The sequence below is a fragment of the Suricata suricatta genome, chromosome 5 (genome assembly GCF_006229205.1).
Source record: "Suricata suricatta isolate VVHF042 chromosome 5, meerkat_22Aug2017_6uvM2_HiC, whole genome shotgun sequence".
NCBI lineage: Eukaryota > Metazoa > Chordata > Mammalia > Carnivora > Herpestidae > Suricata > Suricata suricatta.
Window position 1 is genome coordinate 27,899,276 of NC_043704.1, and position 26,557 is coordinate 27,925,832.

Here is a 26,557-nt window from a genome sequence, read left to right on the forward strand (position 1 = left end):
TTTCATTCCCTGCTCCAGGGCAACCCCTCTACCTTCCCTTCTCCTTTAACCATCAACATGGCTCCCCAGAAGAGTTGAAGAAAGATTTATCAGTCCCTGCCTCTAGAGAAGAGAAGTCTATTTCAAGACTAAGAAAACATGGTCAAGAACAGGTCTTTACCTGATGGAAAAGTTATGAATGACGGTAGTTTATCACTATCAAGTATGTAAGAAGCTCCAAGTAAAAGGTATAGATTAAAAAAGCTGATTTTACAGAAATATATGTTGATAGCCATTGTTTATAATCCAGTACACACAATCAGCTTACCAGTATTCCTTATTTTTACCAATGTACCAACATCTTACTCTTGTTATTTTCTTTATCATTAGGCCAAGAAAATATAAAGATTTCTTACACATGCCCACACACACACGCACACCGTCTGTGAACATACACATACACCTACACTCACTTTTTCCAGCCATAGCTGAATCATTTCTGCACATCATCAGGGAATGTATAATATAAATGGCGTAAAGGCACAGCATCTGTAGACTGGGTCTACATACTGAGTAATCAATTTTCACAAATCTGCTGTGAGTTTTGGTCTGAGGTTATAATTTCTGATACTTCAGTGGTTCTGCCACCTAAATAGAAATTGTCCCAGGTAGTCATAAGTATTAATTTCCTTCTTCTAGTAAACCTGGTAATGATGCTTCCAATCCAATTTAAAACCCATTAAAATGTCTGACTTTTAAACCCATTATAATTTAGCTCATTTCTGTGAAATTTAGTTAGAAGAAAACAGCTGTGCATTTGCACATCTGTAAATTACTTTTAATTGCACTTTTCTCAAGTGAGAAAGAGGAGGCTTAACCTCCAATGTGATTTGTATATCTGACCACATGAATGCAAGTAAACACCTGTGTTTTATGTATAGGTTCGTTTTGGGCTACATAGTCTCATCTCACTATTAATCCAGACTTCTATGTCATTTAGCTACTCCTCGTGTGATCTTGAGCAGACTTTAAAATGGAAAGTGGAGACTGTAAGGTATTTGATTACCTTAAGTTATTTACTTACCTAAAAGAGAACAAATTTCATAGGTAGACATGGCTTATTTTGTAATTTAAAAATGTGTTAATATGATTATATTCATTTTGAATGATTTGGATTTTGAAAATTAAAACGAACTCCAGATATTTGGTTGCTTGATAAGTTACATTTTTGTAAGACCTATTCATTTAATAAATCAGCCCTTTGTCTTATATCGGGGCATTTAGAACTACTGATTAGCAAAGTCAATTACTGCCTTCCAGTTGCAAATAGCAGTTTCCAAATTAGACTGGTTGGCACAAAATTATGTCAATAGAAAAATGTTATCATTCCATAAATATTTCTGAACTGATTATTGCTGTGTTTCATCTGCCAAAATTACAAATCATTCTCTTTCTACATTCTTGTTGATTAATTTCCTGATAATCAAAGATGTTTTCGAAATAGCTAAATCACACTTGAGTAGGAGTTTTCTGTGCATCAACCTTTTTTGAATGTTCTACTTGAATGTATTTAAAATTGACCCCTCCAAAAAAAGAAAATATCTATGAATGGCAAACTCTAATGGAGAGAAAAGAACATGTAATCGGGTTATGATCCCAAAGAACAAGCAATGACAACAAAGATATAATTTCCAAAGATTGCTCTACTAGCAGAAAATACATATATCTAAAATCATCATGCCTCATGAAAAATGTAATAAATAGTGTTTAAAGAAATGCTTTTAAAAAGTAATTAACAGATATCCCAAAAAGTATTAATCCTACAAGCTTAATTTCAGGATGATAGCTTCTATCATTTAACTATTTTGGACACACAATATATATTGATATATATTATGTCAAAAACAAAAGAGTTTATAAACTCACAAGTAGAATATACATATTGTACAGTTTTTTAGCAACTCAACCTTTCACATACAACTGTCTGTATTCTTCAGGAAAGTGCCCAGGTTTAGGGAAGAACTAATTATGCTTGCTAAGGGTAAGTTAGCTTGGCTGTTATGTTGATTTGGACATCTGATAGAGCTGACCTACTCAAACTGGTGATTCTTTTCCAACAATCACCATACACAGAACACTGCCTCTGCCAAAGTAACCCCAACAATGCCCCTTCCAACGAACATATTCTGTTCATCTGTTCTCTAAAACATTTCTGAGATTGGTGATGTGGAGCTCTGAAGTCAGACTAAGGGACTTAAATATGGGAAGTCAGACTAAGGGTCTTAAATATGGGAAGTCATATAGACTAGACCACAACCATTCCCTTGCTGCCATTTTCTCAGCTGCTCCTAAGTTAAGAGTAAATGAAGGCCACTCTTTGAGCCTACTGTCTATCTTTCCAGTCCGTTGTTTACGTGTGTATAGAAACTTGTGATTAGTTGCTATAAAAATACACCATGTCATTAATCTCAATCTTATTTTCTATTTTAGTTTTATAACTGATGTCGGCAGAAAGCCTATGTATTCCTCATGTTTAGATAAACATTCAAAGATATAATCGCTCCTTTGAAAATCTCCACAAATAGTAAAGTAGTTGATAATCCCAGGAGGGAAATTTTTTTTTGAAATATTTTCAAGCATCTCCCTCCCACTACACATGTTGACTTCTTATGTTAATGGGAGAAATAGAAAGTAAGGCACCGCTTAGTCTCATGATATTTTTAAAGAGAACTATTATGCAACATTTCAATAATAGCAAAGTGGAGGCAATTATGAAATTAGTATATATTAATAGTTTTTGAGGCAAAAGACAAAATTTTAGATTTTCTATCAACTAGTAATTATTTAAAGCCAGTAATAATCAAATATTTAGAATTACCACTCATACATGTAAATGATCGGTAACTTACACTAATTATTCAGTGCTTTAAATTATCCCAATCACCAGAGTCGATGTGTTTGTCCATACTGAAACACAGTCCATAGTCAAACACAGACTAGACTTCAATAAGATACTCAAACTTTTCTGCTTATGTAGAGCAATATGGAATAAGAATAAACTTAGGGCTTCCTACTACACTTTCTAGCCTCACGCTCATAAGAGAGAGATCTCAGGAGATAGGCAGACTCTACCTGAATACAGAAACAAGAGAAAATTCAGTGTTCTTAGGAAAAAAAAAACAAAAACCTGAGCACCAAAAAGGATATCCCTTTGCTGATATTGACTTTGAGAAAAGAATATACAGATAGGCATAAATCATCATTGTTCAAATATATAATAAGTCAGGTTGCTTGTAAAATAAGCCCTACCATGTTTAAAAACTATATCAAACAGTAATATTTACTTTATGATAATATAAAAATTAAACCAATATTCAGTTAAAGATGCAACAAGTGTAAATCAACTATTCTCTTATATGAAAAAGATAAACTCAGAGAACACTCTCCTTTTATTCAACCTTAACTACATTTTAATCAAAGCACAACATTTAAAAAATTACTCGGTTACCTAATTTATAGTTACATGTTGGTCATTTTGAAATAGGAGAGTTAAAATACTGCAGTTTTTTTCATGGAGTGCCTTCCAAATGCATTACAAACTGTAATTACTTTTTTTAATATTCAAGATGCACTGCATTAATGAAATGACAAAATATTACTATCGGCCGTTTACGTGAAAAGTATCTCCTTTTATTTTGCACACACTTTCTCCAGAACAACACAGGTTGGTGTCTCACGTGTTTCTTTTATTTACTTTTGTTATTACAAATCCAAGATCATCTCATATATACTAATCTTTTATGGCAGAGGTCACTGAAGTTGTGCCAAAATTCAGTAATGATGTTGTATCTAGTGTAGCAACACATTTATCTCATCGTTGGAATTTAGAGTATTTAGAACAAAGCATTTCATTTAAATGATGAAAGACTCATCAAGAATGCCTCCTTGCATACACTTCTCACATTTAAAAAATTGTGGATAAAATGCTGCAGTTGTACAGTTATCTTTTCGATACAAAATTAAAGTTAAAATTATGTAATCTCTCTTTCAATTGGGGGACAGAAAGCATTTCATATGCCTGTTGCATAGCTGAAGCAAACAAAACTGCCACATTTAAAATGGTAAAGGCCCATAATCTAAATTGACAAATACAAATGAATTTCACTTTTTCTGAAGAGTGAAGAACTTTCTTCTTGTAAAGTGTTTTTAATACTCCCGAAAGGATGCGAAAAATGATAAATGAAACAGACTATTCAAGTTGTTCTTCACAAATATAATAAATTTAACAAAAATACTTCATTATTTTTATTTTTAGAAATAATCGTATTCAGAATATTGTTTTAAAAATGTCAACTCACCAAAGAAAATGTAATCAGTATTTTGTATTTATGGTCACAAGTAAAATTAGCTAATAATTCTGCCAAAAAGCCTACACTAGTGAAATGCTCAATTACAATTCATAGCAATAGCAAAAGAAAGTAAATTTAGCCTTTTTAGTAAAGAGTATGACAAATTCTTCTCAAGACTTACTTTTTCTACCTCAACTTAAAAACATTTTTTGGTAATCATGTACAATTAAGTTTTTTTCCTGAACTCACAAACTAACATACCTGTGTATTCTAAAAGTTCTATATTTTATGTCATTTACTTTGCTATCTATTACCTCTAATTAACAACAACAACAAAAAAAATCCCTGAGATTTTCAGTAGAAAAATTTTTAGCATTCTTGGAGAAATATTCTGCCAGTTTCAAATAATTAAAATAACCGATTTAAAAATATTAGAAAATGAAAATAAAAAATAATGTTATGTGTATGAGAGCTAAGATTAAAATAAAAATAGAATTCAAAAATAATTTTTAGGCCGGAATCATGCCGAACAAGTCAAGCGACTTCATTGTTTTCGCACCTGTTTGATAATAGTTAATGATAACATGTTCCTGGTTTATCCAAATTTTGAAATGTTATGTATTAATTTCCTTTTAAAAAATATCAAAGATTGCATTAAATGCAGATTCCACTGTCAATTCACATAGAAAGTATAGAACTTGGTATCCAGGTAACTTTCTATAAATAGCAGATATGTACTGTCTTTTCTCATTGAAAATATCTATATATTTTAATGTTAACTGATATAATTTTAAACACTCCTTGGCCTAGTGCAACTAGTTCCAAGGTATAACAGGATCATAATGCAGCCCAGAGCAACACACATAAAAATTTATATAAACATTAATTATATTTAAACAAAAATTGATCTGAAGGAAATCAAGATATATTTCCTAATGCTAAGACTTACTTAAAGTTAATTTCCACTTTTTCTATGGCACAAATTAGCAACCTTTGTGTAATAATAAAGGGAACATAAACATAATGATAAATACATGAAAAACATACCTATTAAGACAATTCTAAATCATATTTTTTTAAAGGGGGACTAAATTGAGTTCTCAATAACATTTTAAAGAGAACTTGGATTATTTTAAAGTAATAAAACTTCACTCTTGATTACTAAGGATTAACATATAAGGCCAAATAATACTTAGGACAGGAATTACAGGATTTCTTAAAAAGAAACAAAGCAACCGAGATTGTACTTTTCTGCTTTTAAATACTCTGCAGTTGTATGCTTTTAATGTCTAAATGTACTGCTGAAAATGGCTATGTAAAATCTGAGGTTGTTAATATCTGATTACTATAGGATTTCATCACAACTTAAGAATTTAACTCTTAAAATACTGGAGTGAAAAATAACGTATCAATTTATATGACCAAATTCAGTTATAGTAAAATCAAAAATCAACAGTTCCAAAAATTGGGTGTAAGGTGTCTTTCAGCATCAGAGTTTCTTTCTTGAAAAATCATCTTTTTAATTGCAAAAAGCAACTGAATACAATCATTTAAAGTTATCCAGTCATGTTTATATACTAAACATTTCTTTACACCATTTGTTAGAAATACTATCAAGGTGTTCATAGATTTTTTTAATTATATAATAAATGGTAACAGTTTTTAGAATCCCAAGAACCACGACATTTCAAACATACAAAATTCCTATTGAAACAATGTGAAGCTTAATTGTGCGTATGACGAAACTTCTAGAAAACTTCATTACTTACTGTTCACTGATTACTTACAGATATGAACAGTTTTAAGAATTCATCTGTTATTTACCTTGACGTGTTTTGAATAACCCTTTCGTACGGTATATATACGTCTCAATGAGATGACCCACCCCTACTCTAATCTGCTGAGAAAAACAAAAACTAAATCGGTAAATTTTCTTTAAGAACGTTCTTGTTCTAACCTATTTTAGATGGCCACAAGCAGGAATGCATAATGAGGAAAAGCAACAATATCGGGAAATTTTTTATGCGCTTGTTTCATATGTGCTGTATAAAGTCATTTTGACGTGCCTATACCACTGGTTGTGGCAGCTTTCAGACGTGATTTCTAATCCAAAAAAAAAAAAAAAAATTGCTCCGGGTTCTTTACAGAAAGCTTGCCGCTGGGAAGTTGATTTTGGCCAAGAGCCAAAATCATGTGCAAAGGGGCCTCATTAGAGATTCATGGCAGCCTTCAGCGCTAACAAAAAATGTGACCCAACAGGCTAAATCAGCGACTAAAACTAAAAAGTAAGAGACAAAGACAACTTACTTAATATTCCTTCCAAAGCAACATTAAACTTTTTTTTGGTAATTAAACCCTTGTTAGTCTAATGCAGTGTTCCTCTGTCCTCAAATGATTGTACAATTACTCTTTAAAACTTGTCAATTTCCCTTCTAAATACACTTTCTTTCTGTGGCAGTTTAAACAGATTTTGCTATATAGTAAAACTCTATATCCACTATAATCAGTTCAATAGCAGAAGACAAAATCAGAAAGTGCAGACCACAGTATTCCCTTAAGACTTAAACAAACAAACAAAAAATAGGCAAACAATACTCAGTACCTTTTAAACTTCTCCAAAAGTGAACATGCACACTCCAAAGTTACGTCGATTATGAGGAATCATTCTTACTGCTCAACTTTTCCCCCCAAAAGTAGATTTGATATGTAGCCTTACCTAGATGTCTTCTGGCTTTTCTGCAGATCAAAAAGTTTCCTGCCTAAGCACACAGATATTCTTTCACAAACCATAAAGGCCCTTTTATGAATCCAGCACTGTAACAGGCTGCTTTCCACACCACGTTGAGAGCCCAGTGCGTCAGCTCTCGAGATAAAATACACTGCTAATACACAATTAGTGAGAGAGGTTGTCTAGTGGAGAATTTATCATAATGAAAGACGGAAAAACAAGGTTTTTTCTTTTTTTCTTTTGCTTTTCTTTTTCTTTTTTTTTTTTGTTTTCTTTCTCTTTCTTTCTTTTCTTTTCCTTTTTTTTTTTTTTTTTTTTTTTTTGAAAAAGCAAAGAGGGTGCGGTCAGATGTTAGCTTTTGCCTGAGAAAAGGGCCCTGCACTGCACTAGTACCTAAATACTAGCAGAAGCTGCCTCGGAAGAGAGCCAATGGAAGGACTTTGTTTGACCCAGCTGCCAATCTCCCCTGAAGCCGTGCGCCAGACTAAACACTCACACTATTTTAACTCAAATCAGGCTACAGCAGCTGTTTGCTTTCCGGCTCTGAGCTCTGCACCCACCATGGCCTGTGCAGTTCACCCACCCGGCGAGTTCTGCTAGCTGCCTGGCTGAAATCTGTTCCGGGTTGGGATTTGTCACTGGAGAGCAAATTTTAACCCTATTCCTCACGGTAAAAATGGACTATACCCTTCAGCAGTTGGAGCTGATCATTTGGGGTCATTTCAATGATCTTTTAAAAGAAGAGTCATAGTTTATATCATAGATGAGAACTGAGATTTGAAGGATTCATACATTTCTTTGAAATTCTAACCTAAACCTCTTCTGATAGGTTCAAATTAACACTAAAATAACCTTTGTGTGTAATTATAATGAGGCTCTACCACGCATCTCTAAGAACAAAAATGATACCTGTTCACCCTAATCCAAACTTCTTTAACCCCTGACAGGACGGAAAGTTGAGGTCATAGGACTGGAGAGACTCACGGCATTCTAAGAGTTTTAGTCCTGACTACTTAATGCTCTGGAAAGTTCCTCCAGAAACAGCACTGAGGCACACAAGTAGTTTGCTTTCCTTGTATAAAAAAGTGCCAAGGGGCTCAATTTACCTTTCCTAAATTTCTAAGCGTATTTAGCTATTAGGCTCAGTGTAAAAATTACATCCTGAATTGTAAAACATTAAAATTTGCCCACTGGTAATCTCAGGTGGAAAGGAAATAGAAGTTAGTCAGAGAAGAACAATTTAAGTAATTGTCAAAATTATCGGAAGTAGCAGGGAGAAGAGATGTGATAACAATGATCTATTGCACACAAGACAGGAGCCAAACACTGTATATGTGGAGAAAATGAGTCCGTAAGTCATTCAACATGTGGCAGAGAGAGGAGTTACCAGGAGTGTGAGAACATGGCTGTCACCAAGTTATTCTTACTCCTGACCAAACTCCTAATTACGGACAACAATGGTGAGAGAATTCACTTAGAGATTTTAGTTTTTGCTGCCACATTGGGGTAGAAAGATGTCTCTTTATTTAGGTCAAATAGCCAGTAAGACGTTTATTTTATTTTTAACTTAAATTGCTCACTCTGTAGTTAGAAGATGTGCAAAAAGAAGTGTTTTCCAAGGACTGTGAAAGTATGTCCAGGGATGTTTTCAGTTCTGTTTTAAACAGAGTTTACTTTGTTTCTATTCCTGCCCCTTAAATGATATGTCTGTTTTCTTATCTTAGAAACTAGAGATCTAAATTACAAAAATTATAATTTTATAATAAATTGTTATTTCGTCAGATGGGAAGTGGTCAATATGGTTATAGAGAGGTTGAATTATTAGGTTTTACGGGGCACATAAACTGAAAGACCCAATTCATTAAAAATGCGTGTCAAGATAATATTGCATAACAGGTGAGTTACCATCCTTCCTCTGACAATAAAATATGTATAAATCCAGAAGACACCAATTGGGTCTGGCTTCCTAAATAGCACAGTATAATTTGATGCTCAAAATGCTTATGGAATCAGATAAAATGCTGGGAAATTGTTTCTTTGGTACCCTTCTCATTCAATTCAAGAAAATATTCAACGCATTTCTCTGAATGGTATACTACGACCTACCAAGTATGTACCTCTGTGGCAGCTATAAAATGGTGAACCTGTAAGTAGCATTTGTTCATCTCAGTAGCTACTTCTCTTGTACTGCAGTCTGCATTTCAATCTTCTCCTGAGATGCCCATGCACCAAGCAGTTAGTTCACATCATGAGAGTTATGGGCTGAAATGTCTTCTCTTCCCCCATGTGATATGTTGAATGCCTCACTCCCAAGGCCCCACACTGTGACTGTATTTGGAGACAAGAGCTTTATTAGAGAGATATCTTCATCAAATAGGGTCATTAGGGTGGGTTGTCATCCAATATGACTAGTGAATGTCCTTCTAAGAAGAGATTAAAACACAGATGCACACAGAGGGAAGATCATGTGAAGACACAGGAAGAAGTCCATCTGCAGCCAGAGGGGTTCAAAAGAAACCAAAGCTGCAAGTCCTTGATCTTGAACTTCCAGCTGCCACGAATATGAGAAAATAAAAAGCCAACCTCAGGAAACTAATATAATACCTATGTAAAAGGAGTGAAAAATTGTCTTATTGTTGGAATACAATTTGTTTCTAAACATTTTTTTTCTGTTTTTTTTATTTATTTTTGAGAGACAGAGAGAGACAGCATGAGCAGGGGAGGGTCAGAGAGAGAGGGAGACACAGAATCTGAAGCAGGCTCCAGGCTCTGAGCTAGCTGTCAGCATGGAGCCCAACGCAGGGCTCGAACCCACGAACTGCAAGATCATGACATGAGCTGAAGCCAGATGCTTAACCGACTGAGCTACGCAGGCACCCCTACAATTTGTTTCTATACTCAGGTGTTTGATTTTGTCCAAGAGACTAAGGAAGTGCACATAATACTATTTTCCAGAAAAGAGTTAAAATTAAGTGTATGCTGAAGTTCTACATAAAAGCAATACACGATGTTAAGAATGAAGGACAATACAACTGCCACTCTTCCGGAATACTTCCTATTTGATGTTTTGAACAGGAATACTGTGATTAAGTCATTTTCTGGTATGTGATAATATAGTATATGCACAATTTATATGCACAGACTTTGCAAAGAATTATGGAAGAAATAGGTTATTAGCTGATCCTTTAGGACAATAAAAAACGGTCTGTGAATCTTTGATTTTGTAAGACAGTTTTGATGCATGGGCAATTTTAATCAAGTCCTAATAGTAGATAAAAATTTCATATCAAGAGTTGGAAACACAAAAGACGGTCTTTGTAAAGGGAGAGTTCAAATAACTTTTACTAAGAGAAGAGACTCTAAAGGAAGAAGAAAGAGAAATGTGGAAGACTTGCAAGGAAGTCTGGATAAAGGTAAATGATATGATACTGAAGTTAAGATAAAACAAATCAAGGGTTAGTCAGAATATCCCCAAAGGAAACCATCGTGGTCTAGATAATTAAGGAAAGGACACCCCACATACATGAAGTTGAAAGCAGCAAGACAACAATGAGAAATGGATTAGTGTAGAAATATTTTTGCCATTGTGGTAGGCAGAATTTTGAGATGGCCCACGATTCCCACTCCCTGTTGTGCACTTACATGATACTTCCTCAGAGGTTGGGTAGAGCCTGTGAATGTGATGAGATGGTTGCTCTGTTGGTTAGGTTATCAACCTATAACTGAGAGTCAATGAGATCTCCATGAAAAGGTAGTAGAGGTAGAAAGAAGTCAATAGTACATGAACACACTTGACCAGACGATGTAAGTAAAAGATGATTAGAATTACCACTGAAAGGATTACCTAGTGATAATTCCTACCAGCTGACATGAGAATGTGACCATTCATTCATCTTTCGATTCACTCATCCTCTCGAAACTTCTATTTAATGCTCTTTTGGATTGGGCACTGAGATAAGTGTTGTGTGGGTTAAAACACACGGCCCCAGGTGTCATGTTTCTGGTGATCTAATAAGCAGAATGCTGAGGTAATGTCCAGTGGTTTTATGAATGTGATAGATTGCTACAAAAATATTGATAATTATCACATATTCAAGCACTTAAATGTGTTGCTGTGAAAGACATTATCATGGAAAACAACATAGTTTATTACCCCCCACAGATTCATGGTGTCATTTTCTTAGGTTACCTTTATATGTCACTGCTTGTGTGAAATTATGACTGTTAATTTCTCTGATCTTTTTCGGTAAATATTTCCGTTCTTATTTCCCATGCTATTTTAGAGCAGAAAGACCATATTCCTTTTGAAGTGCTAATATTTAACAATAAGATCCAAGACATAATCATTGTCCATAAAAGTCGATTATTTCTCCAAAGTAAATAACAAACTACACTATAATGGCTTTCACTTTAAGCAAGATAAACTACTAATAACAGAGTGCTTTGAACACCTGTTTCCTAATGAGACTACCCATACTACATTGAGAAAATGATTTCAAATAAATGTTAAAAGTAAACTGAATGTGATCATGGAAAACTCAAATTCTTACAAGGTAAATGATCTTAAATGACTATGTAAATATTTTCCATGAAGATCCTTAGGAAATATTTAAAATAAAACATAATGCAGTATATAAGTCTCAAAATGGAAATCATTTTTTTTAAAAACTTCTTGTCTGGTGTAGCAAATGGAAGTGCACAGAGGCACACAGAGCACACATAAAAAAAATATATGGTCTCCCTCTCTCTCTGCCCTTTCCCTGCTCATGTTCTGTCTCTCTCTCAAAAATAAGTAAATATCAAAGAACTTCTTAAAAAAAAAGAAAGAAAAACAGAGGGTAGAATAGTGGTTGCCAGGTACTGATGAGATGTTGGTCAAAGGGTAAAAACTTTCAGTTATAGCATAAATACATTTTAGAGATCTAATAGATAGCACAGTGACTATAAATACCAATGCATTGAAATTTGCTAGGAAACTAGATTTTAAGTGTTCTTATCATACACACACACACAAAGGTAACCAAAGGGGGTGATAGATACTTTAATCAGCTTGATGGAGTGTAGTAATCATTACACATGGCATACTCACAGCAAAACACCACATTATCCACCTTAAACATATACAATTTTAAATTTGTCATACTTCAATAAAGCTGAACAAAAATAATAATAAATTAAAAAAATAACTCAGTATAGTGGTCTTTCTCAAGCTGGGCCCCAAACTTTTTATTTGGATTTAGAAATCTCCCCTAAGTTATTATATTTCTTTTTCTTTTCCTTTTCCTATACTCAGAAATAGATTTGTTATGCTATATTCTTTATAACACAATGATGGATGAACACCTGAAACAGGAATGATATATTCTACCCTAATACCTACCATAACTATACCAATCATAAAAATAGCTAAATTTTTCACAAACTTGTGATACTGTGCCAGAATTACTGGACCAAAATTCTTTGACTTACCTTTTCTTTTTCATAGAGCGTGTAATACACTATGATAGTGAGAAGTGAAATCTAGTGAAAACTTGCAGATGCATGTATTTTCTGAGAAAACCCCAATTTATAACTTTTTAAAAGTAGTGCAGGAAATTTTTTTTAATGTTTATTTGTTTTGAGAGAGAGAGTGCACAAGTGGGGAAGGAGCAGAGAGAGGGGAAGAGAGAAAATCCCAAGTAGGCTCCATGCTATGGAGCCTGAGACACGGCTTGATCTCAGGAACTGTGAGATGATGACCTGAGTTGAAATCAAGAGTTGGATGCCTAACTGACTGAGCCACCCAGGTGCCTCCCCACAATTTATAGCTTTTAATGGCAAGTCCCTATGAACATTCCTTTTATAATTATGCTTCTAAGTCAACCAGTGGAGATTGATCTTAAATAAAGAGCAATAGTAGCAACTATAATGTATTGTGCACTGACTACTCAACTAGTCCTGTGAATCAATCTCCTTTAAATCTTCACTCCAGTCCAGTGAAATACATTCTATTGTATTGAGTTGAATAGTCTCTCCAGTATTCATGTACCTCCAATGCTTGTGAATGTGAAACAGGGTACCTGTTTGCAAATGTAATCAAGTTTAGGTGAAGTTAGGGTGGATCCTAAACCCAGTATGATAGGTGTGCTTATAAAACAGTGGAGAAATTTAGAGACAGAGACACACAAGAAGAATGCCATGAGACCATGGGAAGCAGAGATTGGAGTAATGTATCAACAATATAAGGACCCCAGGGATTGTTGGCAAAATCACCAGAAGCCAAAAGAAAGTCATGGCTCCCCTAGACCCTCCAGAAAGAACCATTGCTGCTGACTCTTTGATTTCTGACTTCCAGCCACCAGATGTGGGAGAACACATATCTGTTATTTTAAGCCACCCAATTTGTGGCAATTTGTTATGGTAGCCCTAGGGATCTAATATATTATTATTATTGTATAGATGAGGAACTGATGCTTAAAGAAGTTAAATATTGTTCAAAGAAATGGAAAAATGGAATTAAATCCAAAAATCTGACATCAGATGCTCCTGATCACTATCTATACTGTCCCTAAGGTAATATTTAATTCTGTGCTCATTACACAACAGGCATCTACTCTATAAGTGTTTTTTGTAGTATAATCATTGTTTAGGTTAGCTGTTTTATAACATTTCTTCCAAATTATCCATATTATCCCATCAGTGCATGAAACTAAGTTCATTGTCATGTTTTCTCTCCCCAGTCTGGGCACTTTGGGGATGCCCTTTCTTCCAGCACTTTGCTTGGCTACCTTCCATTTGGAGACAGCATGGGTATGAACTCAATTAGGAAGATTTTCCTGACTAACTCCTAGCCAAAGTCTAGTTTAACATTCTTTCTATCTGTTAGTACAATACCTATTTCTCAATAACAAGAAGAAACTAGATTTTGGGGAGTAGACAGCAGTTTTGAGTCACTTCATACTGTCATTAACAGACTTGAAAATTATATTGATGAATGAATAGTATAACACTCCACTTAAGTGATTTTCTTATTTAGAGTGTTTGTTCCTTCATCATGGTGTAAGTATATTTCTGACATCCGATTTATTCTTATGTTTGAGTTTTTATGTGTTAAATTGTGTTCCTCAAAGTGTTGTGTTTGTGTTATAACCACTGATATCTGTGCATGTGAACATATTTGGCTCCACGTCAATGAAGAAGTAATTAGTTAAGATTAAGTAATACGGGGGTGACTGTATTCTCCAGAACTGTAAGAGAATAAATTTCTATTGTTCAAAGCCATACAGATTGTGGTACTTTCTTTTGGAAGCCCTAGAAAATTAATCCAAGTATCTTTATCATGAAATGTGATCACAATGAATTATATCATGGGTTCCCTACTTTCTAAAGCACCTGCATTGGGCTCATGGAACTTTAATTTCTTAAATGTTTACAATCATTACAATTTTTTGGAATCGAAAACAAATCACGTAACAAAAACTTGACTTGATATCTTAACATATTATATATGCTCTATTAATAAATTTTTTGTTAAAACTTGAAGATAGAAATAAAATTTAGTGAAATGGAATGTAGGTCTCTCAGGAAAAAGGCATTGATGGCAAACAGGCTTGCACTTTCATCTGGCCATTCCCTAGCCCTTTCACCACAGCACTCTCCACACATGAAACATATTACATTTGAAATTTATAGCTTTCAGAAGAAGTCTGAAATGCTCAATTGTGGGAACGAAAGGCCCGTTGTAGTTCTGATGTATCTAGTCCATACTTCACAACGCCCATGTGAAACATAATGTATGGAATGCTGATGAGTTTTAGGATTAAATCTCGAGACAGCCAAAAACATGATTAATATTAGCCTTTTGGAGCAAAGGTCCAAAATAGAAATAAAACGTTTTATTTTATAAGCCAAACTAGTAGGACATAAAACTGAGTCGATATGCAGGTATAAACCTGTAACCTTCAGTCCTTCTCTCAGAGAATTTGGTACCTCTAATCTCACAAATAATAACACTGTAATTAAATGTAACAAGAGTAGATATCAAGAATGTGCACAGCCACTAGGGACATTAGCCAAAGTGCAAAGTATGCTATTTGTCTTGGGAAGCTTCTCACCCCTTGGTAAACTCTCTTAATCAGCCCTCAGGCATCCAGCGTCCTCTTGCTGCCCTCTGGCTGTCCCAGGCCCCCCTGGCCCACCGAATGCCCACACCCCCTCTTCCTGGAGCATGAGCCCCTGTGCTCCAACATCAGACTTCCTGTCAGAAAACTCCGGTTTCCTCAGATTCCTCAAATTCAGGCTGGCTGAATTCAGCAGGCTCTAAACACAATACTAATTTGATAATCTGATTAAATTAATGTAGAGTAAGTTGTAAATGGCAAATAGCCTAAATTTCTGAGAAGCTGAGTTCTTGACAATCTAGTTTGTGGAATGAATATACAAAGGAGTTGAACTGGAAACTTTCTGAGTGTCTTTCCTTTATAGTCAAATTTCCTCCATTGCCTGCCTGCTTTCCTTGCTTCCTTCCTTTTTTCCTTTCTTATCCATCCATCCCTTTCCTTCTCTCCCTGTCTTCTCCTCTGTTCTTTCTCTTTCTCTTCTCTCTCCGTTTCTCTCCCCCACCTTATTTCTCTCTTTTTTCTCTCTCATTATTGAGTCAGTAATGTGGCACTTGCTTTTTGCATGGTAACTCATACATAAATTGAATTCCAGACAGGAATAAGTCCAAGGCAACTGCTTGCTGTCTTTCCCAAGATAAATGCAACTTCTCATTCTCTGATACTGGGAATACCTATACCCAATATTTTCCTCTGCTGATGACTTTTTAAATCTGTAATGAGAAGAAATTATTCAACTAATGCTCAGGATTATATTTTCCACTTCTATAATAGTCTTTCACCTATTTAAAATGTTAATAGTGCAGTTGGAAGTATCATAATGAGCCACTTCTATGATTATTATTAGTGGTAGTATCATTATTATTCAAACACTTAACCCATCACAGCTACTATTGATCAGAATGTCTTTCCCAGAAATATTAGGCACCTTTTATCAGTAATTATTGATATTGCATCAGACCATCAATGCAAAGCATATGTATATCATTTGTTTATTATTATTAATTTTCCTTTAAAATGATCATTAAAAAGGAATACCATGTTTTACATTTTTCTATAAACAATCAAAATAGTTTATTTCATGCTTTTCTGTGCCAGATCCTATTCTAAGGTGTTTGCATACAACAATTCATTTAATCCTCAAAATAATATTATGGCTTGGTTATTTTATTTATTTATTTGTTTGTTTATTTATTTATTTATTTATTTATTTATAGAGAGGGCAAGGATGAGAAGAGAGAGAGGGAGAGAGGATCTCACTCATGACCTGAGCTGAAACCAAGAGTGTATACTTAAACCAACAGAGCCACCTGGGTGCCACTGACTTGGACATTTTTAAAAAGTTGCTTTCAATAGATGTAGAAAATTAAGGCTTGATGTACTTAAGGCATGTACTTTCCCAGGATCATATAATAAAAATAGGTAAGCTTTATTTAAAAATCACTGCACGAACACGTAAAAGAGTAAGCACCATCTACTCCTCCAGGAATATGCATGTTTCTTTTTTTTTTTTTAAATAAGTTATATAGGAATACTGATTCTATTTTAAGAACAGATGGAAGGTAGAAGGTGAGGGACCAGTAAGGGGGAGTTAGACTGATACTGAAGAACTGTCTCATGTGGTAAACCAAACAATTTCTAAGAGTGTCTCATATTAACCTGGAGGGACCCTAGTAAATGAGATCCTATAACCAGAAGAGCAGTAAAAAGCTTTGTTACTTCCAGAACACTCCTTTTTAGGTGTAAGGAGCAGTGGTGGAACCATTCAAGCCAGGCTTTGGCAACATTATAAATGACATCTCTGGTGGCAAAATGGCGAACACAATAAATACAGACACATGAGAACTAATGTCTCCAGGTGTCTAACCAGTTGCTGAAAGAGAAAAATCAGTCACCCTCATCGCTATGAAATAGGAAGAGAAAAATACAACCTAGATTCTTATCAGAATAAAGCTTTATGTAATCTAATATAGTCCCGACCCAGTATGATTTCATTTGTTTCTATTGAATAAATTGGGACTTTCCAAGACACACTGCTAAGCAGGATACTATTAGCAGGCCAGACAAATGAGACATTTAAACAATTGCTCAATAAATATCATAGCTGACTGTTTAAATTATAAAGGTAATACCTTCTTGAGGTTAAAAAAAATACACAGAAGTATATAAAGCAGAAAATAAGTAGGACTTTCTGTCCTTGCTCTATCATTCTATTCCCCTGATATAACTAATAACTGGGGTGTTTTCAAGACACTTTTGCTGCATGAACAAATATATACTCATTTGTACTTATGTAAAACAAATGGACTAAAATTATAATTCTATATATATGTACATGAGGCTATAATGTACGATAGATATTTTTTCTCTCAGAAAAGAAATCTTATCATACATATGCTATAACTTGATTTATCTCATTTCTACCCAAAAATATATCATGGAAAACTTTCAAGCCAAAACATACAGTCCTACCACAGTCTTTTTTAAAAGATTACAGAATATTCCATAGCATGGAGCCTTATAAATCATTGAGCTGTTCCATAATGGTTTACCTTTTCTCAAACCAGATTTTCACACAATTATATATATCACCTTGTGTATTTAGAGATGTAAGATCTCACTCATTACCAGCGCAAGCTGTTAATCATAGAAATACTGTCTATTTTTCTCTATTATTTGGAATAAATAAGACCCTGGGGATTTTTTGGAAAAGGCACTTTATCCCATTCCTTCTCCTACATTTCATACTATATATATTGGGGGGCAAGAAAGTGGATGTGAAGCCAACTGGCTGAGTTTAATATACCCTGTAGACCATAGTTAAGTACGTAAAAATTTAATAAACTCAAATTTCCAGTTACTCTGGCCAAAAGTTTATGTTCAAGAAATATTAACTATCTTAAAAGTAAATTCTAAATGCTGGGATACAAGGTTAGGCAAAGCATCCCTCCAATGACTCTGAGAACAACCCACTGAAGGAGTCAGTGCAGATGGGGTCATCCATGCAGCAGCTGCTATGTTTTCTTCTTTTTTTTGCTTATCCCCCACTTGGCACTAAAGACCCCTGTGTACAGAGAAATTTTGCAGCTGGGCAGAGGAGACAGCATCTGGCTAATAAACAACACTATAACTCAGTACAACTGTTGGCTTTCTACGTTGATCTTATTAAATTTCAACCTTTTCTTCTGGAAAAGAGATTCACTAAGAGAAGAAAAAAAATATTACAAAATTACTTCTGTTGTAGTGACTAAAGCTAATAGGCTTCAGGGATCTTCTAGGTGGGATACCATCAAATGGAGACATGGACCAGCATGGAAAGTCTTCTTGGGTTCATTACAAACCAGCATAACCCCTCCTCTGCTCCCACCAAGAAAACTACCAGAATATCTGGACTATTCTTTTATATCTGGCGTATTTAACAAGATGGATAAAATTAATTGTCAGTTAGTATGGACAAAGGTTGATAATCTTTGATAATAGAGTTCAGTGAATGCAAAATAGTTTGCTGGAATACCAAAGACTCAATACTTCATCAGTGTAAATGGAAATGGGAGGCAAAGTCCACCTCAGTATGGATAGGGATATTATCCAGATTGCAGAACAAACACTTTCCCAAGTCTCGAGCTAAGATAAAGAAACATTATGACAAGGTCAAATCTTGCTTTTCTGTTTATAAATGCAAACACAAACAAATAAAGCAAATAAGCAAAAACCAAACCTTGGAGGGAATAGAGATCAATACTCATATAACAGGTACCAATATCAACAGAATATTTCAATAATATAAATATTATAATAAATAATATAATTATAAATAATATAAAAATCTCTCAGGCACTGGATGGGGGAGGATGGCAGTGGAGTTGGGCAGAGTACAAAGCCAGCAGTATGCCTAGACTCATATTCCAGAAATGACTCTGGAACTCTTCCCTCATTTTCCCTCTTTCAACCCTCTATCAACTCATACTCTGAGAAACCCTTGAGAGGATCTTCTGAATAGGATGAGAAGAGAAAAGAAATTCTACGCAAGATGCTTCTAATTCCACTATAAAAAACATAGCAAGAAAAGAAAACAACCAAGGCACTAGTGATTCTTATAAACTAAGTAAAACTAACTCGCTATTATAAATCAATAAAAAGCCCTTGAATCATCAAGATATATTTACATAACTGTTGCATGTATAAAAATCACAATGAGGTACCACATCACACCTATCAGAATGGCCAAAATGAACTACTCAGAAAACAACAGATATTGGTTAGGCGTATCTTGCCCTTTTGCACTGCTGGTGGGAATGCAAAATGGTGGAGACACTATGAACAGTACGGTAGTTTCTCAAAATTAAAAATACAACTACCCTGTGACCCACTAATTGCACTATTAGGCATTTATCCAAAGGATATAAACACATATATACACATATAGAGTGCTAAATAACACACACACACACACACACACACACACACACACACACACACAAAATGGAATGTTACTTGGCAATTAAAAAGAATGAAATCTTGCCATTTGCAATAATATGGATGAAACTAGAGTATATTGTGCTAAAGAAATAAGTCCGTCAGAGAAAGACAAGTATATGATTTCATTCATATGTGGAATTTAAGAACCAAAACAAGAACATAGGAGAAGTCAAGAAAAATTAGATAAAAACAGAGAGGAGTCAAACCATATAGAGAACAAATAGAGACCTGCTGGAGGGTAGGTAGGTGGGGAATGGGCTAAATCAGTGATGGGCATTAAGGAGGGCACTCGTTGAGATGAAACACTGGGTTCTACTCCTAAAACCAATATTACGTTGTATGTTAACTAACTTGAATTAAAATTTTAAAAATTAGCAATGAAAAATAGATTGAATAGATTGAATAACCTAAAATAATAACCAAATTTTAAGAAATTATAAAGTCCCTGCCTGCTACTTTATAAACCAGTATTATGATCCTAAATAATCACATGGTTGTAGGAGCATGAACATGTGTGTCCTAGTCACATAAGCAATCTTGAATTATCCCTGATTAGAAAAATCAAAGTTAAAATCACCTGCATGGGGTATAGCCAACGGTCATTTATACCAAGTTCATCGAGAAAAGTTTATTAGAGTAAACAAAGTTCAATTCAAATATAGTTATATATCACAACTGCTTACAATAGCGACTACCATAAGTATACATTTTTTTATCTTTACTTACAGTTTTAATTGTAGTATAATTTAATTTAAGAATTGACATATATTATACTAGTTTTAGGTGTACAACATAGTCACTTGACAATTATATACTCTATGAAACACTATGATAAATGTCGTTATCACCTGTCACTATTCACCATTATTGTATTATTGACTATATTCCTTATGCTGTACTTTTCAGTCCCAACGCCTACTTATTTTAAGTTTGGGCTTCTTAATTCGCCTCATTTATTTTGTGTTTCTTACTCCCTGACCTTCTCCCCTCTGGCAACCACTAGTTTGTTCTCTATGAGTTTGTTTTTCTTTCCATTGTTATTCATTTTGTTTTTTAGATTCCACCTTTAAGTGAGATCATATGGTATTAGTCTTCCTCTGACTTATTTCACTTCACATAATAGCTTCTAAGTCCATCCATGTTGTTGTGAATGGTAAGATTTCATTCATTTTTATGACTGAATAATATTCCATTATGTATATATACCATTTCTTTTTTATCCATTCATCTTATCAATGGATATTTGTCTTTCATTTCTTTACCACTTTTAATAATGCAAAAATAAATATAAAGATGCATATATCTTTTTGAATTAGTGTTTTCATTTTTGTCAAGTAAATATCCAGAAGTAGAATTAACTGGATCTATAGGTTACTTCTAATTTTAGATTTTGAAGGAACCTCCATACTGCTTGCAAATTATATGTCTGATGAGGGGTTAATATCCAAGTTACATAAAGAACTCATACAAATCTATGCCAAGCAAACATGTCTGATTATGAATGCACAGAGGATCTGAAAAGAAATATTTTCCAAAGAAATACACATGGTCAACCGAAACACGAAGAGACGCTCAACATCACTAATCATCCGTAAAATGAAACTCAAACCACAACAAAATATCACCTGATACCAGACTACCTAGTATCAAAAAGACAAGAAATAGCATATATGGCAAGGAGGGGGAAAGGGAAACCCTCATAAACTATTGGTGGGAATATGAATTGATGCAGCCACTCTGGAAAACTGTAGAGCAATTCCACACACACACAGAAAGACTTTAAAAAAGTATGCATTTTATATGTATGCAATGTACAAATGATAACTACACAATGGAATTAGAAAATTGGCCACAATGGTCTATTTGCAAGTCACTTACCATTTTGTGGATTTCATTCTCTTTGCTGTTTAAATCTTGACATAGAGAATTTTCGTTATCTCAGAAGGAGCAACAAGTTCCTGAAAAGCATTTTTATATTATAAAAGATTGCACTTATACATATATATGTATATATACACATATATTTCTCCCAGAAAATGGTCAATTTTTTAAAACTACCTTTCATATTTATTAAGAGAGATAGGCCCCAAAGCAATCAGCAAATTAGTGGATTGTGTCTATGAACACTTGATTTTTATTGAATGTTGTCAGGACATCAAAATGTGCAGATTCACCTTTGAAAAGTGCTAAATTTGCATTTATTCTTTTGTCCCTAGGCTAACAGCTGGGTGTTGTTTTTTAAAGCACCCATTTGAGGTGCTAAGAGGTCCTAATTAGATGAATTAAACAAACACACATTAAGTTTCAGAAATGAAGTGCCAGAACAGATACCTTTTGATCTGAAGATATGTAAGTGAGCAACAGTAAATTGCAAATAATGTGATTGTGTTTCCTCCTCAGCATATTGAGTTTGATAAAAAGTTTTACTTTAGTAACTGCCCAAGATATTGCTCTGAGTAATTGAGAGGGACTAGATTATGTTTTAGGGACTGCCAGCTGCTTTCATTCTAACTCTTCCTGCCCATGTTGGAAGGAAGGAAGGAAGGAAGGAAGGAAGGAAGGAAGGAAGGAAGGCAGGCAGGCAAAAGAAAGGCTTCTGTGTCACAGTGTAGCATTATTATCCTTAAGAGGAGTTCATTGTTTGTAAGGCCACTGAACAAAATAAAACAGAACAAATAAACATAACAACAGCAAACCAGGGGTGATTGATTCATTTTAAGTCAGTTCAATCAATTAATATGTAAGTGGGCACTGGGCTGGTTTCCAATGGTCACAAGATCGCTTGAGAGATTTACAATCCAATGAGGAGGACAACACAGACATGTCTACGACTAATGATAAAACATGAGACAACGAAATTGATTATAAACATGAGAGTTTTCTAATTATCTTTGAGGTGATCAGGGTAAGCATCACTGAGTATAATTTGAACTGTACCAAAATGAAAGATCAGCACATAAAACATGGGAAGAGAGAAGAAGAACAATCCAGATTTAGGGAATAACATGGGTTAGGACACAGAGGACAAAGTGTGATGGGAGAATCTAATGAAAGATTTCACTGCAGCCCAAGTCCAGGAGTTAAGGTAGGAGATAGAAGAAGTTCGTGTTCAAGGGGGAGTTAATGACGGCTAACTGAGTTTGAAGTATCTATTAAAAATCCAGATTTAAAGCTCAGGGTGGGTATACAAATCAGAGGTAAAGATGGAGTCTCTGCCCAAAGATGGTAACTGAAGCTCTGGGAGCCTTTGAGTTAGCCCGGAGCTTATGCATCAGTGTTGTTAGGCAGTAAACCCACAGAATGCCTATAGTCAAACACAAGTAAGAGAAGATGAGAGTAACAAAACCTTCCTGAAAGCAGCAAAATAACCAAGAAAGAGTGTACCTCAGATATCGTATGAGGGGAAGTGTCTTCATGGAGGAAGAGAGTGGCCAACACTGTCGAATGATGCACACACGCGGCAGATTCCGCTATTAGAAAGTCACCTGCACTCTTGGAAAGGACTGGTTCAGGGAAGTGTGGGGAGAGATACCAGAATGCAGACTAACTTGGGTAAATTAGAGTATCAATTCATAAGTAAAGAAGTTAGCAAAAAAGCAGGATGGAAAATTTTTCCAAGGGAAAAACATATCAGAAAATGGAGAGAAGGAAAGCAAATACACCAAAAAATAAACAAACAAACAAAAACAACAACAAAACCTTTAACAGTGTCAATTGTAAAGTACTATATTTTAACTGAGGTTTCTGTGTGATATTCATTGAAGAGATGCCTCAGGAAAGCGTGAGATTTTACAGCAAGAGCAATGAGAGATCACTTCGAACAATTAAATTTTGGCATCTTGAGCTGTATGATACTACCTACCTACTGATTATTAGGGAAAAATTAATGTGTGTGATTGAACAAAGTTTTATATTTAAAAATATTTTTTAATAAAAGATACATATCCATGTCAACAGAGACTTGAGCTCTGGAACACAATCTTTTTGTAAGTCTTTGAAAGGACTAACACAGGACAAAACATCAGCAAAGAAGAAAAATAAGACTTACAAAGAGATTGTATTTTAAAGTCAAATTTTAAAAGTCGATGTCAGTTGAGCATTGGACTTTGGCTCAGGTCATGATTTGGCAGTTCATGGGCTTGAACCTGCTGTAGGTTCTCTGCTATCAGTGCAGAGCCCACTTCAGGTCCTGGGTCTTTTTCTCTCTCTCTGCCTTTCCCCTGCTTGCTCTCTCACTCTCTCTCAAAAATAAGTAAACTTTTAAGAAGTTGAATGTATCCACTCGTACCACATGGAAACTAAGGCTTTCATTCAACAAAATATTTGAAGAAATAAGTGTTTTCCATCCATATCATTCTCACAAATATTCCTAGATCATGAATATTTTTGTTAAAAGATTTAATCACTGCTTTCACATCAGATGACCTCAAACTAACATTCTACAAACTAATTGGCTCATGATCTTTAGAAGTGTCAAAGTCATGATGGACAAAGGAAGCTGAAGAGATTTCAATGACAGGAGACTAAGCTCACTTGAGAATGGGGTCCTGGACCAAGAAAAGCAATTTTAATGAGATAACCAAGGAGACTTGACCAGGTCTGTGGAGCAGTCAATGGAATTGCTTCATCATTAACTTCCTGATGTCAATAACTATATCCTGGCTATGTAAAATGGTAATATTTAGGGAACCTGGTGAAAACTGTAAGGGAATTTCTACAGTATTTTTCAAACTCTTTTGCAAGTCTGAAATTATTTAAAGTAAAATGTTAAAAAAGAAAGATTTCTAACTATGAAAAGAAATGGATGAAGAACCATGTCTGGAGAGAATACAAGACAGAAACCTGACTATGTAGTTATACATATCTTATTGCTTTAATTTTTTTTTAAATTTCAACCAGCTGAAAAGTTGCCAGAATCAAGTGACAATAAGAAAAATATACTAAAGCTGGGTCGTGGACATGGGGAGAAAGCAACTGTGGAGAGAGTGTGTTTTAGCCAAGCACTTAGATTCAGTTCCTAGATTTCCAACATGGAAGAACTCACATGGATTCCCTGGACCCTGAAAAGCTGTGATAATGAATGGCCATAATAAAAACCACTCGATTCGGGCCTACAGATTTCTCCATCATCTTACCAAGTACAGAAAGAATCATCCTGATGTCACAATTTGGCTACTCGCCTCTACCAGATTCCTTGAGCCAAAAATCAGTCATCATAGCTCAAGCTGTGATGAGGAAGGTTGTACTGAGCAGGGTGTTGTCAACAAACCGGAAACCTTGGACAAGAGACTCGGATCACATAACAGTGCCCCCCTTGTGATGAACACTGGGATAAAGATTGCAGGACAAACCAGCCTCCCATTTGCCTGGGACACAGTCAACTACTACGGCAATAACAGCTCTGCAAGTAACATAGTTATGGAACGTTAGAGTAACCCAACTTCAGGCATCCATGTTCCCAAGTCTCCGCTGAATGTTCTGCCATGGAAAACCAATGGCAATGCACATTGTTTCTAGCACTCATGCTTCTTCCAGCTACCAGTGGGCTCTTTTTTCTCCTCCTAATATAATTACAGAAGGATAAACGTCTATGACTTTCAAATTGAAAAACAGAAGAAAAAGAAAAATATACTAAAAATACCTTGGTCCTAGCGGAAGAAATTTCTTATTTACATGTGAAGTACTCTGTGTATATTTCAGCAAGGAAACTAATAAATAGAAACTCAGAATGTAATGTTTAACCTGGTTTCTATGTGACTTTTGTAATGTAAGAAGATGATAAAAGCCAGTGTTGAACTTGCCATACCATTCAATTTTGAGTATCTACTCTATGCAAGACACTATCATAGCAAAACATGGTCTCTGATTATGAAAAGAGCTTCATACTATTGGTAGACTATTATACATGTTCTCCAAGGGCAGGATTTCATAGGATGTGTTATAACAAAGAGGCAAGCTAAATCCTATTAGGCAAGCTAAATCCTATTAGGACATACGGAAAGGTAGGATTGCCTTGCTGAAGCCTGGGCTGTACACCATGGAGAAAATGAGTCAGGGTCCTTTGAAGGCACTGATGGGCAGTGATGGAGGCATAAAGGAAAAAAGCATTTTGGGAAGAGAAAAAGCCTAAGCAGAGTCATGAGATAGAGAACTATAGGGTTGTTTTGATTATCTAATTCAAATAAAAGGGGAAAGAGCTCTTGGAGCGAAATTTCACTGAGCGATATGGAGTGAACAAGATAGTTTGGGGCTTAACGAGCCTTGAGTTCCCGAAAAATTATTTTGTAAGTAAATACTACCCCCTGTCATGTTTAGGGCCAATATTATTAAATGCTGCTCAATAACTTTCTGCCCCTAAATTCAGAGTATTTTCATAGTACCTAAAGTATGAAATACACATTTTAGTTGTCCACCCCAAAATGATACTAGCAAATTCCAAAGAAGCTAGATCTTAAAATATGTTCCAGCTGCACTGCTTTCTAAGTAATCAATTACAATTCACTGTCCACTTCTAAAAGATCAATAATTCAGATTGCTGTACACGATCCTAGACCCAACATCAAGCTGTCCACTCAAGTTTTACAAACCTGAAACCTTAGTTAATTGGATAGGGATTTCATTCTAGCAGCAAATGCTAAGGTATTGTAGCAGCACTTTCCTCTATAAAATATTAGTCCCAGAACATGCTAATATTTGTGTGATGTAAAAAAAATATTCCTTCAGTAAATACGTTTGGTAAACACCGGATGAAGGAAGGTTAATCAGATATCTTTGCTGCAGGAGGTATCAGAACCTTGATAATGCTAATGATAACTACAGTACTTGATGAGGAAGGAGATAACACCAACTGTTACACAAACCCAACAGAAGTCTAGTGACACAAGTACCACAGAGAACTGCACGTTTGAAAACTGCACCAGATGCAT

At 34.9% G+C, this 26,557-nt stretch overlaps 1 long non-coding RNA gene and 1 pseudogene across 1 annotated transcript in view; one reads left to right on the forward strand and one right to left on the reverse strand.

Annotated features, from left to right (window-relative positions):
- The window catches only part of LOC115291607, a 103,703-nt gene extending 96,351 nt beyond the window's left edge, over positions 1-7,352 (reverse strand). Inside the window, exon 1 of the long non-coding RNA XR_003908571.1 lies at positions 7,045-7,352. This is a non-coding gene — a long non-coding RNA (uncharacterized LOC115291607). The remainder of the gene's footprint in view (positions 1-7,044) is intronic.
- Positions 7,353-8,458: 1,106 nt separating this feature from the next.
- Positions 8,459-25,148, forward strand: LOC115291101 (annotated as a pseudogene).
- Positions 25,149-26,557: the final 1,409 nt, after the last annotated feature.